We start from the raw sequence: 12300 nt of genomic DNA on the forward strand, positions 1-12300 counted from the left end.
TCTAGTAATAGTTTTCCTTTGTTATTTATTCCAAGGTGTGTCTTTAACTTGTAAATGTATTGTGTGGAGGTGAGCTAGTGGTGTGGCTGATAGAATAGAATGAAAAGGGAGGAGGGGAGGAAGAGGGGAGGAGTGAAGGGCTGTTCAAGAAACCAGATGAGGAAGAGGAAGATGTTCAGGGGAATTAATGTCTCTGTTCCAAATGGTTCCCTATTCCCTATGTAGTGCACTACGGTGCTTCTGACCAGGTCTAAAGTAGTGTTCTACTTGTTAAGACTTCCTCTCATTGAACTGGGCCTCATTCTAAATGGTCACTTTGTATTGATAGTCCATACTGGTCTTTACTATGGTTCTACATACAGTATCTGTATTGATAGTCCATACTGGTCTTTACTATGGTTCTACATACAGTACCTGTATTGATAGTCCATACTGGTCTTTACTATGGTTCTACATACAGTACCTGTATTGATAGTCCATACTGGTCTTTACTATGGTTCTACATACAGTACCTGTATTGATAGTCCATACTGGTCTTTACTATGGTTCTACATACAGTATCTGTATTGATAGTCCATACTGGTCTTTACTATGGTTCTACATACAGTATCTGTATTGATAGTCCATACTGGTCTTTACTATGGTTCTACATACAGTATCTGTATTGATAGTCCATACTGGTCTTTACTATGGTTCTACATACAGTATCTGTATTGATAGTCCATACTGGTCTTTACTATGGTTCTACATACAGTATCTGTATTGATAGTCCATACTGGTCTTTACTATGGTTCTACATACAGTATCTGTATTGATAGTCCATACTGGTCTTTACTATGGTTCTACATACAGTATCTGTATTGATAGTCCATACTGGTCTTTACTATGGTTCTACATACAGTATCTGTATTGATAGTCCATACTGGTCTTTACTATGGTTCTACAGTACAGTATCTGTATTGATAGTCCATACTGGTCTTTACTATGGTTCTACATACAGTATCTGTATTGATAGTCCATACTGGTCTTTACTATGGTTCTACATACAGTATCTGTATTGATAGTCCATACTGGTCTTTACTATGGTTCTACATACAGTATCTGTATTGATAGTCCATACTGGTCTTTACTATGGTTCTACATACAGTACCTGTATTGATAGTCCATACTGGTCTTTACTATGGTTCTACATACAGTACCTGTATTGATGAGGGCCTCGTCATCCGGCTGCACAAAGAAAGCCAGGGACTGCAGTGTGCTCCAGTCTCCAGCAGGGGGCAGTAAAACCCTATGGACCTGAAAGGGACTGCAGTGTGCTCCAGTCTCCAGCAGGGGGCAGTAAAACCCCATGGACCTGAAAGGGACTGCAGTGTGCTCCAGTCTCCAGCAGGGAGCAGTAAAACCCCATGGGCCTGAAAGGGACTGCAGTGTGCTCCAGTCTCCAGCAGGGGGCAGTAAAACCCTATGGACCTGAAAGGGACTGCAGTGTGCTCCAGTCTCCAGCAGGGGGCAGTAAAACCCTATGGACCTGAAAGGGACTGCAGTGTGCTCCAGTCTCCAGCAGGGGGCAGTAAAACCCTATGGACCTGAAAGGGACTGCAGTGTGCTCCAGTCTCCAGCAGGGGGCAGTAAAACCCTATGGACCTGAAAGGGACTGCAGTGTGCTCCAGTCTCCAGCAGGGGGCAGTAAAACCCTATGGACCTGAAAGGGACTGCAGTGTGCTCCAGTCTCCAGCAGGGGGCAGTAAAACCCTATGGACCTGAAAGGGACTGCAGTGTGCTCCAGTCTCCAGCAGGGGGCAGTAAAACCCTATGGACCTGAAAGGGACTGCAGTGTGCTCCAGTCTCCAGCAGGGGGCAGTAAAACCCTATGGACCTGAAAGGGGCTGCAGTGTGCTCCAGTCTCCAGCAGGGGGCAGTAAAACCCTATGGACCTGAAAGGGACTGCAGTGTGCTCCAGTCTCCAGCAGGGGGCAGTAAAACCCTATGGACCTGAAAGGGACTGCAGTGTGCTCCAGTCTCCAGCAGGGGGCAGTAAAACCCTATGGACCTGAAAGGGACTGCAGTGTGCTCCAGTCTCCAACATGATTCAAAAACATGTTATTAAATAAAAAATAAACTAATTTGAATAACTTATCAACTTATCTCATAAAGCAATGATTAAATAGATTAAATTGTATAATTAAATCCCACCTGTTTCTATCATTTCTAGTGAGATTGTTCTGGTCTCACCAGAAAGTCAGGATACAGGGCATTTGACACCATTAAATATTTCTTCTCCCTTTTCTTTCCCTGTCCTTCACAAACCATTTCAAAACCTTCCAAACATTTCCATCCTTCTGCAAACCCAATTTACAACTGAATTGAAAAGACCCCATCCAAAATAAATCCCACAGTATCAACACACTTACCACGCTGCGCATTGGTCCTCCGATCCTTCCTATTACTCCTCCTCAGTTTATATCTTATTATAAACATTATGGACACTTACCACGCTGCGCATTGGTCCTCCGATCCTTCCTATTACTCCTCCTCAGTTTATATCTTATTATAAACATTATGGACACTTACCACGCTGCGCATTGGTCCTCCGATCCTTCCTATTACTCCTCCTCAGTTTATATCTTATTATAAACATTATGGACACTTACCACGCTGCGCATTGGTCCTCCGATCCTTCCTATTACTCCTCCTCAGTTTATATCTTATTATAAACATTATGGACACTTACCACGCTGCGCATTGGTCCTCCGATCCTTCCTATTACTCCTCCTCAGTTTATATCTTATTATAAACATTATGGACACTTACCACGCTGCTCATTGGTCCTCCGATCCTTCCTATTACTCCTCCTCAGTTTATATCTTATTATAAACATTATGGACACTTACCACGCTGCGCATTGGTCCTCCGATCCTTCCTATTACTCCTCCTCAGTTTATATCTTATTATAAACATTATGGACACTTACCACGCTGCTCATTGGTCCTCCGATCCTTCCTATGACTCCTCAGGAGAGGAGGACGACAGCCATTACAGTCGTTTTGATCACAGGTTTCAAATCTGCCATCAAAGCCGAAATACAAATTACCCAGTACCCAGTCTGGGTCTTATTACCAGTCAGTCCCAGTACCCAGTCTGGGTCAAATTACCCAGTACCCAGTACCCAGTCTTTTTGTAGCTAAGTACATCTATTAATTATATCAATGTTCTCACATACTGTCACGACTCCGACCGACTCCCATTCTTCCCGCCTCAAGGCTGATAGCACCAGTGGTATGGGAGGTGGAAGGTGGGTGGGAAGCCCATTACCATAACGCAACGTTAACTATTCATGAAAATCGCAAATGAAATGAAATTAATATGCTAGCTCTCAAGCTTAGCCTTTTGTTAACAACACTGTCATCTCAGATTTTCAAAATATGCTTCTCAACCATAGGAAAACAAGCATTTGTGTAACAGTATTCATAGCTAGCGTAGCATTTAGCGTTAGCATTCAGCAGGCAACATTTTCACAAAAACAAGAAAAGCATTCAAATAAAATCATTTACCTTTGAAGAACTTCAGATGTTTTCAATGAGGAGACTCTCAGTTAGATAGCAAATGCTCAGTTTTTCCTGAAAGATTATTTGTTTAGGAGAAATCGCTCCGTTTGGTGCGTCACGTTTGGCTACCAAAAAAAAAAAGGAAAATTCAGTCATCAAAACGCCAAACTTTTTCCAAATTAACTCCATAATATCGACTGAAACAAGGCAAACGTTGTTTAGAATCAATCCTCAAGGTGTTTTTCACATATCTCTTCGATGATATATCGTTCGTGGAAGTGTGCTTTCCCTTCTGAATCCCAGGAGAAAATGCCTGCAGCTGAAGATTACGCACCAATTTAGACAAAGGACACCGGGCGGACCCCTGGTAAATGTAGTCTCTTATGGCCACTCTTCCAATGATATGCCTACAAATACGTCACAATGCTGCCGACACCTGGAAATGGCAGAAAGTCTAAGCTCATTCCTGGCGCATTCACAGCCATATAAGGAGACAATGGAAAACAGAGCCTCAAAACTTCTGCTCATTTCCTGTTTGAAGTTTCATCTTGGTTTCGCCTGTAGCATGAGTTCTGTGGCACTCACAGTTAATATCTTTGCAGTTTTGGAAACGTCAGAGTGTTTTCTTTCCAAAGCTGTCAATTATATGCATAGTCGAGCATCTTTTCGTGACAAAATATTGCGCTTAAAACGGGCACGTTTTTTTTATCCAATAATGAAATAGCGCCCCCATAGATTCAAGAGGTTAACATGGTTTATGTGTTATAGCAGTAATGGGGTTAAACTGATATTAAAATGACAACTCCATAGGTGGTACCAGGTCAGGGGAGTTCATCTCTGCTCCCAGCATCCCTGGGACAGTACTGATCAACATAGCTGACCTGATGCAGAGGTGGACCAGTGATGTTTTCCTCTCAGTGGTGAGACTTGTCCTTCCATTTGACACACCTTTACCTGATGAGATCATACAAGACGTTACAAGCTTATTGCACGTGGAAACAGACCTGCGTTAAAATAATGTTGAAGATTTAATAAGCAGTGTTTGATTGAGTTTGTTGTAATGGAACCAATAGAAAAGTCCTAAAAGTACAAACAAACCCCGCCCACCTGGAGGACAAAGGAAATGCCTAAAGTGATGGAAAGATTTCAAATAGTATTTGAATCCAGGGTGTTATTCGGTAGAGAACACTGTAGCAAAACATTTAGCAACAGAATTATTTTAGTTCAGTTAGACCTGTTTCAGTTCATTTTCTTCAGTTTGGTGCCTCGTGGATATGATTCAGGTCTCTGTGGAAACATCAATGTAAATTCACCTATGATATGTACTCCTCACTTCCCCTACAGGTCCATAGGGTTTTACTGCCCCCTGCTGGAGACTGGAGCACACTGCAGTCCCTTTCAGGTCCATAGGGTTTTACTGCCCCCTGCTGGAGACTGGAACACACTGTCCAGTCCTAGGGTTTTCAGGTCCATGCTGGGACTTTACTGCAGTCCCCTCCATAGGGTTGGAGACTGAACACACTGCAGTCCCTTTCAGGTCCATAGGGTTTTACTGCCCCCTGCTGGAGACTGGAGCATACTGCAGTCCCTTTCAGGTCCATAGGGTTTTACTGCCCCCTGCTGGAGACTAGAGCACATGCAGTCCCTTTCAGGTCCATAGGTTTTACTGCCCCCTGCTGGAGACTGTAAAGACACTGCAGGACCTTTCAGGTCCATAGGGTTTTACTTTTTAGTAAAGACCAGTATGGACTATCAATACAGGTACTGTATGTAGAACCATAGTAAAGACCAGTATGGACTATCAATACAGATACTGTATGTAGAACCATAGTAAAGACCAGTATGGACTATCAATACAAAGTGACCATTTAGAATGAGGCCCAGTTCAATGAGAGGAAAGATCTTAAACATGATATTGTAAGTAGAACACTACTTTAGACCTGGTCAGAAGCACCGTAGTGCACTACGTAGGGAATAGGGAACCATTTGGAACAGAGACAGTAATTCCCCTGAACATCTTCCTCTTCCTCATCTGGTTTCTTGAACAGCCCTTCACTCCTCCCCTCTTCCTCCCCTCCTCCCTTTTCATTCTATTCTATCAGCCACACCACTAGCTCACCTCCACACAATACATTTACAAGTTAAAACACACCTTGGAATAAATAACAAAGGAAAACTATTACTAGATGAAGTTGAGTGTTTTTTATTATTTCCCATCACCATAAATCATATTTAATCACTGAACAGTAGCAGACCTAACTTCATCTGTTCCTGACTCTGGATAGTGGATTAAAAAGACCATCAATCTCCAATGATATTAAAGTACTATTCTGAACATTACTGATATACTGAGTGGCAAGTCAAGATATCTGCTGGTTTTATTGTTTGGTCAACAGCACCACCTGCTGGACAGGTTTAATGTTGCTGGACTGAGCAGTATGGGAGGATGAAAGATGACACATTTAGGGCCGGTTTCCTGGACATCTACATTGAACATACTGTTTAGTCCAGGACTAGGATTCATCTGTGTCTGGGAAACCAGACCATATAGTTTAGTAGAAAGTAAGTGATACCAGCTTGTAGTGGGCTGACTAGTCCTGAATTGTCCTTTAGTTCCTGGACCATTTTCCATGCAGCTCCAGGTGACAGAGAACACATCAATTAGGACCGAGCCAACAAGCTGATCAATGATACTGAGGAGAATTACATAGAGACAGAGAACCAACTGAGAAAACATATCAATGGTTCTGAATGACAACCAATATACATCAACACCAGACATCATGATTCATGGAAATGTACAAGATTAAAACATTGTATTGAATTTTAATTAATAACAAATCAGTAACCAGCTCAGCTATAGACTACACCAGCATGACTAGTATCTCAGTTTAACCAGCTCAGCAGTATCATTATAATCATAGAGACTAAACCCAGGATAGAGGGGCTGAGTGAATGTGGTCTGGACTCTGTGGAGGAGGGTCATTGTGTCAGAGACACTGTAGAAGGACAGAGTACCTGCCTTGTGATCCAGGTACACTCCTACTCTGGAGGACTGAGGGCCTGATACTTTAGTCTCAACATTATTGTGTCTGAAACAATAATCACCTCTAGAGCACAGTAAACTCCAGGACTTGTTATTGTATCCAAATCCACCATCATTACCTCTCTCTGTTCTGCTGATGTCTTTATATGAGACGGCTGTATAAACATCACCAGTCCACTCCACCTCCCAGTAACAGCGTCCAGACAGACCCTCTCTACACAGAACCTGACACCAGTTGGTGAATCTGTCTGGATGGACAGGATATGGTTGGACTTGGTGTGTACAGGTCACCTCTCTGTTCCCTTCAGACAGAGAGAGGTGTGTGCCTGCTGTGTTTGGGTCCAGTGTGAGCTGACAGGAATCTGGGAGAAGAGCAGAGACCAATGAGGGGAGTCAGAACAATAAGTTAAGTCAGATACTGTATCTACCCTGTCTTTGATTAGAGCACAGCAGAGATCAAATCAGAGAAATATGAGGAGTCAGATAGATACCCAGTCTTTGATTAGATCTACTATTGCTATATATTTCTAGAGGGATTGTTAGGAGTGTCAGTAAAAAAGAGACTGTTAGTTACTTCACAATAAAGAGACTCACATTGTAACAACTGTTCTCTGGTCTTGGGCTCTGGAGGCAGTACAACATCCACTATATTCACTACAGACACACAAACACATTGACAGAGAGAGGGAATGTTATCATCAGACCATATTCCACATGTATATGACTAGTAGGGAACTTTCAATGGTCTAAAGTTGATGTTCTTATTGTTTTCAACACACCTGTAGTGTAGATCTTGGTCCATTCTCCTTTAAGAAAGTCTTCTAGTTTCTCTCTCAGTTCAGACACAGTCTTACTCACATCTCCAAAGTACTGAAGAGGACGGACAACGATGCTGGGTAAGTCTGAAGATACACTGATACTGGAGAGAGACTCATACCTCTGTAGAGAGAGATAGAGAGAGACTGATAACTCTGGAGAGAGAGAGAGAGAGAGAGAGACAGAGAGAGACTGATAACTCTGGAGAGAGAGAGAGAGAGAGAGACTGATACCTCTGGAGAGAGAGACTGATAACTCTGGAGAGAGAGAGAGAGAGACTGATAACTCTGGAGAGAGAGAGAGAGAGACTGATAACTCTGGAGAGACAGAGAGAGAGAGACTGATAACTCTGAGAGAGAGAGAGAGAGACTGATAACTCTGGAGAGAGAGAGAGAGAGAGACTGATAACTCTGGAGAGAGAGAGAGAGAGACTGATAACTCTGAGAGAGAGAGAGAGAGACTGATAACTCTGAGAGAGAGAGAGAGAGAGAGAGAGACTGATAACTCTGGAGAGAGAGAGAGAGAGAGACTGATAACTCTGGAGAGAGAGAGAGAGAGAGACTGATAACTCTGGAGAGAGAGAGAGAGAGACTGATAACTCTGGAGAGAGAGAGAGAGAGACTGATAACTCTGGAGAGACAGAGAGAGAGACTGATAACTCTGAGAGAGAGAGAGAGACTGATAACTCTGGAGAGAGAGAGAGAGACTGATAACTCTGGAGAGAGAGAGAGAGAGACTGATAACTCTGGAGAGAGAGAGAGAGAGACTGATAACTCTGAGAGAGAGAGAGAGAGACTGATAACTCTGGAGAGAGAGAGAGAGAGACTGATAACTCTGAGAGAGAGAGAGAGACTGATAACTCTGGAGAGAGAGAGAGACTGATAACTCTGGAGAGAGAGAGAGAGAGAGAGAGAGAGACTGATAACTCTGGAGAGAGAGAGAGAGACTGATAACTCTGAGAGAGAGAGAGAGAGACTGATAACTCTGAGAGAGAGAGAGAGAGAGACTGATAACTCTGGAGAGAGAGAGAGAGAGACTGATAACTCTGAGAGAGAGAGAGAGAGACTGATAACTCTGGAGAGAGAGAGAGAGAGACTGATAACTCTGGGAGAGAGAGAGAGAGACTGATAACTCTGAGAGAGAGAGAGAGAGAGACTGATAACTGGAGAGAGAGAGAGAGAGACTGATAACTCTGGAGAGAGAGAGAGAGAGACTGATAACTCTGGAGAGAGAGAGAGAGAGACTGATAACTCTGGAGAGAGAGAGAGAGACTGATAACTCAGAGAGAGAGAGAGAGAGAGACTGATAACTCTGAGAGAGAGAGAGAGAGAGAGACTGATAACTCTGAGAGAGAGAGAGAGACTGATAACTCTGGAGAGAGAGAGAGAGAGAGAGACTGGATAACTCTGAGAGAGAGAGAGAGACTGATAACTCTGAGAGAGAGAGAGAGAGAGAGACTGATAACTCTGGAGAGAGAGAGAGAGACTGATAACTCTGGACAGAGAGAGAGAGAGAGACTGATAACTCTGGAGAGAGAGAGAGAGAGAGACTGATAACTCTGGAGAGAGAGAGAGAGAGAGACTGATAACTCTGGAGAGAGAGAGAGAGAGACTGATAACTCTGGAGAGAGAGAGAGAGAGACTGATAACTCTGGAGAGAGAGAGAGAGAGAGAGACTGATAAGAGAGAGAGACGGAGAGAGAGACTGATAACTCGGACAGAGAGAGAGAGAGAGACTGATAACTCTGAGAGAGAGAGAGAGAGAGAGACTGATAACTCTGGAGAGAGAGAGAGAGAGACTGATAACTCTGAGAGAGAGAGAGAGAGAGACTGAGTTAACTCTGGAGAGAGAGAGAGAGACTGATAACTCTGGAGAGAGAGAGAGAGAGAGAGAGAGCGAGAGAGAGAGAGAGAGCGAGAGGGAAGGACAGAGAGAGCGAGAGGGAAGGACAGAGAGAGAGTGAAACCAGAGAGCGAGAGGGAAGGACAGAGAGCGAGAGAGAGAGAGAGGGACGGACAGAGAGAGAGGGGACGGACAGAGAGAGAGGGAAGGACAGAGACGAGAGGGAAGGACAGAGAGCGAGAGGGAAGGACAGAGAGAGAGGGAAGGACAGAGAGCGAGAGGGATGGACAGAGAGCGAGAGGGAAGGACAGAGACGAGAGGGAAGGACACCTGGAAGGAGAGAGAGGGAAGGACAGAGAGCGAGAGAGGGACGTACAGAAAGCGAGAGGGAAGGACAGAGAGCGAGAGAGGACAAACACCAGGACAGAGAGAGAGAGGACGGACAGAGAGAGAGGCCAGAGCCAAGAGAGAAGGGAGGGCCAGACAGAGAGAGAGAGGGACGGAAGAGAGAGAGAGGGACGGACAGAGAGAGAGGGGGACACAGAGAGAGGGACGGTCAAAGAGAGAGAGGGACGGATGGCAGAGAGAGGGACAGTCAGAGACCAAATGGGAGTCCAGAGAGAGAGGGACTGTTCAGAGTAATTAAAAGGGCGGACAGAGAGAGAGGGACGGACAGAGACTTTTTGACTATTACAAAAATGGGAGAGAGGGACGGACAGAGAGAGAGGGAGACGGACAGAGAGAGAGGGACGGACAGAGAGAGACAGACAGAGAGAGAGGACTCAGACAGGGACAGACAGAGAAAGAAGGGACGGACAGACAGAGAGCAGGGTAACGGACAGACAGAGAGAGGGACTGGACAGAGAGAAGGGACGGACAGAGAGGGGACAGACAGAGACAGAGAGAGAGGGACAGACAGAGAGAGAGGGACGGACAGAGAGAGGGGACTGAGTCAGAGAGAGATTATCTATAACGGACACCCGGACAGAGAGAGAGGGACAGACAGTTTCAGAGAGGGACATAAGACAGAGAGAGAGGACGGCAGGAGAGAGAGGGACTTTGACAAAGAGGAGGGACGGACAAAGAGGTCAGAGACAGACAAAGAGAGAGGACGGACAGACTCCCTCATTGACAGAGAGAGACACCCAGCAGGAGTTGGAGCTGAGAGGGACGGACTCAGAGACAGAGAGAGAGGGACAGACAGACAGTGGTGAGACAACTAGACAGGAGAAAGAGGAGCAGAACAGAGAGAGGAGATCAGACTGCTGGTGGAGAGAGAGAGATGGAGGGGACAGAGGGGAGAGAGGACAGACAGGGAGAGGGGGACAGACAGAGGAGAGGTTGAGAGAGGGGACAGACAGTGACAGAGAACAACCCAGAGAGAGAGTGGCCACCCCCACAGAGAAGCCAGCAGAACAGACCCCAGAGACCTGAGGGAAGACAGACAGCAGAAGGGACAGACAGAGAGAGAGGACACCACAGCAGAACAGTCCACACCAGACCCTGACCAGAGAGAGACACCACAGACAGAACAGTCCACACAGACCCTGACCATAGAGAGGGACATCACAGCAGAACAGACAAAGAAGAACGGACAGAGCCCAGACGGCTCTCACAGAGCAGAGAGGGACAGCCAGAGAGAGGGACGGACAGAGAGAGAGGGACGGACAGAGAGAGAGGGACGGACAGAGAGAGAGGGATGGACAGAGAGAGAGGGACAGACAGAGAAAAGACACAGATTGTACTACTTATGGACTCAAATGGGAAATAAATAGAAGAAAAAAACGGACAGTCTAAAGAGAGAGGCCAAACTAGGCGGACAGCCACATAATAGAGGGACACACAGGACAGAGAGGGAGAAAGAGAGCACAGCAGAGAGAGAGTGGACGGACAGCAGAGAAGGGAGTGATTGAAAGGCTTCTTCTACTTTCCACAGACAGACAGAGAGGGACAGACAGAGAGAGAGGGACGACAAAGACTTCCACCCTGAGACAAGGGACAGACAGGGTAAAGAAAGAGGGACTGGACTCAAAACCAAAGAGAGGGACTGGACAGACTCCACCCTGGACAGAGAGACAGAGACAGATGACAGACAGGAGGGACGGACAGACAGAGAGACCGACAGGGACAGAGACAGACAGGACAACATAATAATTGAGATGAATAGTTTCACATGAAGTTAATTTCATATCACATGTAACAAGACAGTTTAGTTACCTGGAGGAAATGGATGTGATCCTCTGTGTGTGAGAGCTGCTCCAGCTCAGTGCTTCTCTTCCTCAGCTCAGCTATCTCCTGCTTCAGTTGCTCCAGGAGTCCTTCAGCTTGACTCACTTGAGCCTTCTCTTGGGCTCTGATCAGCTCCTTCACCCAGAGCTCCACTCTCAATGGAGCGGATCAGCTCAGTAAAGATCTGATCACTGTCCTCCACTGCTGACTGTGCAGAGCGCTGGAGATCAGAGAAATGAGACTCCTGCCCACCCCAGCAGAGAGAGAGCAGAGAGAGGCCTCAACATGGAAGCCACACATACGCCCAGGTAGTGAGCGGGCAAACAGTCCCAATCCCCACTCTCACACTCGCCCAAGCAAATGGCATGTACCAGATGCTCAGCAGGCTCTGCTCACACTTACTGGCCTGAGGCCAAACCACGACCAACAACATTGGACACTTTTTGGAACAAAAAGCCTTCACTATATCATCCTGGAATATCCAAGGCCTGAGGTCATCTGCCTTTGGCCTAAAGAGCAGAAACCCAGACTTCACCAAAGAAATCGGTAATACAGACATTGTCATCCTGCAAGAAACCTGGTATAGAGGAGATGGACCCACTGGTTGCCCTCTAGGTTACAGAGAGCTGGTAGTCCCATCCACCAAACTACCAGGTGTGAAACAGGGAAGGGATTCAGGGGGTATGCTAATTTGGTATAGAGCAGACCTAACTCACTCCATTAAATTAATCAAAACAGGAACATTCTACATTTGGCTAGAAATTCAAAAAGAAATTATCCTAACAGAGAAAAATGTCCTCCTGTGTGCTACCTATATCCCCC

At 45.6% G+C, this 12300-nt stretch overlaps 1 pseudogene; it reads right to left on the reverse strand.

The window, feature by feature from the left end:
* Window positions 1-6432: 6432 nt before the first annotated feature.
* The window catches only part of LOC121847233, a 14706-nt pseudogene continuing 8838 nt past the window's right edge, over window positions 6433-12300 (reverse strand).

This window comes from Oncorhynchus tshawytscha, linkage group LG01 (genome assembly GCF_018296145.1).
Source record: "Oncorhynchus tshawytscha isolate Ot180627B linkage group LG01, Otsh_v2.0, whole genome shotgun sequence".
In the NCBI taxonomy this organism is placed as follows: domain Eukaryota; kingdom Metazoa; phylum Chordata; class Actinopteri; order Salmoniformes; family Salmonidae; genus Oncorhynchus; species Oncorhynchus tshawytscha.